Consider the following 5,132-nt stretch of genomic DNA (forward strand, 5'->3'; position numbering starts at 1 on the left):
GCTTCTTGGGTGCGGATGGAGGGTCTTTCATTTGGAGGTCCCACCGAGATCTCTTGGAATCCCACCCAAGACCCCGGCCAATCCCCACTGGGAGGTAAGCTGGCCAGCATCTGTGTCTCTGTCTCTCTGTCTGTTTTTATATTCTTGCGCCACGACCTTTCAGCAACTACGTAGTTGATCTGTGTTTGTGGGCAGCTGGAGAAGGAGTTGATGAACTTGGACTTCTCCCCTGCCACCCCGGGGGACGCCTCGGGGGTCTAGGAAGGTCCATTATCTTGGGCCATCTGTGAGTTAGGAGGAAACCTCTGTGCTCCTCCTGACCATCTGTGAGTCAGGAAGGAGCCTCTGCGCTCCTCCTGACCGTCTGTGAGTCAGGAAGGAGTCTCCTGACCGTCCGAATCAGTTATCTGTTTTTATCTCCTATGTCTAATGTCTAAATTGCCCTATTAATGTCTTTAAATGTGGTTATATGTTCCTTACACTGGTCATAAAGGTTACATTTTGTTTGAAGGGAGGGTGTCTAACCTGTTTGAATCTGAGGAATGCCTGATTGTGTGAATGTGTTTTTGTGGCTCCACCGCCTTCGGCTACGGAGTCTGAGTTGGCTGCACCCTGAGTCTCGCGGAGCGTCATACGGCATAACGGTCATCTACTCCATGGAGTAGCCTGGTCCGGGGTTTATACGGATAGACCTTAGCTAAGACGCTCCTAAGTTCCCGTGAGGGACGCGAGCAGGACAGCACCTGAAAGATCCCCCTCCCCTTGTCTGCAACATCGTACATACCGGGAGGGAATATAAAAGATAGGTATTAAGAGCTAAAAACTAGATTCAGTGAGTCAGCTAGTAAATTTCCTCCTGACATATTGGATAATAATTAAGTAAATAAGCCTTCTTCTAGTAAACCCAGGTTGCTGGGCCATCCCTAGCAAAGGGGACTCTGGCTTTATTTCTCTCTGTTTCTCCTAATAGATGTGGGGGCTTCTCCCTCACTCACTTCCCGTGTTAATGGCTATAACTGGAGCCAAATGGGGTTGGTCTGACTCGAGACAGAGACTATAGGGAATATTCCCAAGCAGCTGCCGAAACTCTTTGTTTCAGGGAGGTTTCCCTGTGTTCTCTGGCCCGACTTAGACTGCCTAACCCCTCTCCCCTGGCTAATGGGAAAGCATGATGTCTGCTCCTCTGTTGGGCCTTAGGAGCTCCAAAACTGGGAATCCTTTCTCTGCCTCCTGGCAGCACTTTGTTTCTTCTGTTTCCCTCTTCTCCTATTTCTGTACCAACGTGTGTGCAGCTTGCATGACTGGCCTCTAGATCATGCACCACAGCTCCTTCTCTCTTCACTGTCAAGGAGCAAGAAGAGCACCCCCTGGACCTAACACCCCCTCACTCCAGATCTTCCCAACCATGTCTCAGGTAAACATTCAAAGTGGAGTGGGTCCAGATGGAACGTAAATCAGTGTTGGAACTAAGTTAAGTTTATTGGTTTAATTAAGATAAAACCTGTCTTTTAAGTTATCAGCAGTAAATGTAAAACTTCGAAGTTTACTGAAGGTCAAATAAACTCGTTATTTATTAAAATTTGTTAGCAAAGAAATAACTAAACTGATGGTTAATTGTCTGTCTCAAAGTTCTAATGGGTAATTGCTTAAGTAGTTTTCAAAGTCTTTGATAATCTGAAAGCTTTAAAGTTTTGCTTGGATGACAAATGGAATTGAATTATGGACATCTAGGTCTTAACCAAGCAGGATAAAATGCTAGGTCATTAATTACTGGATATAGGTTTGTGCTTTTGACTTCTTACTGCAAAGAAACTAAGAATATTTAAATCTATTGGTAAACTTGTTTGCCACTTAACTGATTCATAAATTTGCCACCTGAAGAATTCTGTTGTAACAGTTCACAATTGGTTAATACTTAGTCTTCACTAGAGATTAAGGGGTTTCTAAGAGTATCAAATTCTGCTTAGTGTAACTAAGACTGATGGAAATAAGGGAAACTCTATAGAAAAATAGATGATAAATAAAAAAAATTAAGAAATGGGAATACATTTTGTTAAAGGTAATTTTATCCTAAATGAGATGATTGTTCAAAAGAAAATGGCTTGGGACAAAACCTGAATGCAAAGGAAAGTTATAGAAGATTTATAAAGGGAAATCTTCAGAAAAGGAATTTTAGCTATGGTCAGAACGGAATAAGATAGACTAAATGAATGGGTTTTAAAGGTAGATTACATTAGTACAAGACTAAAATTCTCTGTTCAAAGGACAAAGTTTTCTTAGATTAATTGATCTCCTGTTACGAGAATGTAAGTGATTTTCTCTTTGCCTGCCCAGAAAAACCAGTTTCTATGTTTTGTTTTATCAGATGTTTAACATCCCTAATTATAATTAGGCATGTGCTTCAAAACTTTCTAAGATCTTAGCAAATGTTGACAAGATTTAAATTGTCAATCTCTTTAACTCAGGCTTTTCCTTGATATATGAAGTTGCTCATGAAATACTACTGAACCAATGATAAACCTTGGATTACATTTGGGAAAATACTATAATTATTCTAGAGATTCTACGCACTTCCTAAAGTTTTAATGTTTTGAGAGATCATCGCTTGATACTGTAATTATGGAAATGTTATATATCACAAAAATAACCTGATTTCCTTGCAGCTAAATTGTAAACTCCCGTGTCTCTTTAGCTTTAACCATATCCATTCTGAGTTTTTGTCATTTATAATTGTTTTAATTCTCTTGTAAAATGAGTTTTATTTTCAAGGAGATTCCTATAAAGGACTTTCATGACAAATACAGATATTTGATATACTTGAAAATCCTAAAACTGAAATGGGTAAGAATTTCCAAAACTGACTAAAGCCGCATTCACCAGATTTGGTAACACGGGACTAAATGAACTAAAAAAAAATTATAATGTTATATCTCTTAATGTTTTGTCTTACTTTAAACATTGCTGGTTCTCTCTGATGTTTGCTCTTCCAGACTAGGGATACTTCCTCCTAGTTATCTGTAACTTATAGAAATGTAAAAGTGCTCATTTATAAAAGAGCTCAAAGCATTCAAGTTTTCTCTCTATCTGAAACCTCTGAAACCAAAAGGTCTCAGTAAGTAAGCATTCTTCCATGACAATCAGTCATTTGCATAAGTCCAATAAGAATCTGTTCTCCTTGTAACAGGAAAGAATTGGAAACACGGGTTATTTTACCAAGGCTTTGGCTGGAATGTCATATTTGAAAAGACTCGGATATGACCAGACAGTTTAAAGGAACTAAGGTTGACTTTATAAAACCTGGAGCCATAAAGCCCCTTGGGACTGTTGGCCTGATACCTTGCTTACAGAGTTCTCAGCAGCCTCACCAGGTGAGTAAAGAATGTCACTCCTTGGTAGGTGCGGTCTCAGAAGAGGAATTCGCCCACTGAGAAATTCACCCAAATTGACAGGTATTGCAGGCATGCCTGTGGCCAGTACAGGGCTTGGCTTCTGGCCCGGAGAGGCTACTCAAAAGTTCAACCTAGAGATTCCTTATTAAAAGTTCCAGCAAAGCAGATGCTAAAAGATCTATTGATCACACTCATTGTTCTTACTGAGCTTATGTAAATAATAGGCCAAGTTTGTTAAAACTGAACTTGTTTCATAAGTGAATTAGTCCTGATTTGGCTATCTCTGTAAATGAGGGTTATTTTAGAGAGAAAAATTCTGTTTTAGTAACACACCTTTATGGATGTTAAATTCTAGATTTGATTGTCTTTAAATGTTTGTTTACCTAAGCTAAACAATTTGAGGTAAACTTCAGAGAAGTTGTACAATAGCTTCTTTAGTCAATCTTATTATTTTGTGGGGATATTAGCAGACCCCACAGCACATGATTAAACAACTGGAATAATGAAATTGCCTAAAAACCAGCATACCGTACTCTTCTCCCACTTGACAATGATCCTCTGTAATCAGGATATTGTTAAGGTTGGACCACTCAAAGGTCTTCTTATTGGTTTCATCCCTTAGTCATATTTATCTAAAGGCCACCTCCGTTGAGGTGCAATTGCAAACAGATGCTTTAGCAAAACCTAAAACAGCCCTCATAAAAGAGCCTCAAAGCTCACTATGGGACAGTCCCTAACTGTAATAATGTCACATCAGATCCAGATTTGTCTTAGTAGCCAAAGGCCACCAATGGATGATGGAGGCCGACTTATTAAATACTGGGCTACACTAACAGAGATGCCAGAAATAAACTTAAAATTTGTCAAACTTTAAACCTAGTTACCTGTATGCCTGAAGCTGACCACTGTACTTCTTTCTCTATAGAGCAAAAATGTTCAGAGATTATTAATCTAGCTTATTCTATATGGCCAGGTTTAAGATGCCCCTGTTAAAATTACGAATGACAGTTGGTTTTCTGATGAAAATAGTTTTCATAGAAAGAAGAAGAAAAGTTAGGTGTGCCATAGTGCTCACTAGCACTTTGCAATTGCCAAAACGTAAGAATTAACATTTATACTGACTCCAAATATGCCTTCCTGGTACCACATGCCCACGGAGCCATTTGGAAGGAAAGGGGATTTTCCTGGAATCATGGGCGCATTACTAAAACCATTACAACTCCTGCTAATCTCCCCAACTTGAAACAAAGATGAACACGATCTGTTTTTAAATGATATGATCACTTAACATCCATTTTTGTTCCATCTGCGGGACTAGGGGATGTCATATGGCATGTAAAAGTCCTTAATAAATATACTACAAAGGCACTCAATGATTCACTAAATAGCATCTCCCAGCTTAATACCGAAGTGTCACAGATACGCAAGGCAGTCCTACAAAATTAGATGTCCTGACAGCAGCCCAGGGTAGCACATGTGCAATTATCAAGACAGAATGTTGTGTGTACATCTCAGACTATCACAAAAATGTCACAGGACTAATAAAAGATATAAATACCCAAATTAAGGCCTACAAGATCCTCTCTCTGTCTCAGTAAATGGTTAAATTCCTGGTTTGAAGGAGGACTATGACCGAATCTCTTTTTTGGGCTTCTCATTCTTATCGCCTTATTAACCTTAATATGTTGCTTTGTTCCATGTTTCTCTACTTGGTGCCGAGACTCCATTGCTACAATGACTACA

This window comes from Mustela putorius, unplaced genomic scaffold (assembly GCF_011764305.1).
Source record: "Mustela putorius furo isolate JIRA1106 unplaced genomic scaffold, ASM1176430v1.1 tig00001114_pilon_pilon_pilon, whole genome shotgun sequence".
In the NCBI taxonomy this organism is placed as follows: domain Eukaryota; kingdom Metazoa; phylum Chordata; class Mammalia; order Carnivora; family Mustelidae; genus Mustela; species Mustela putorius.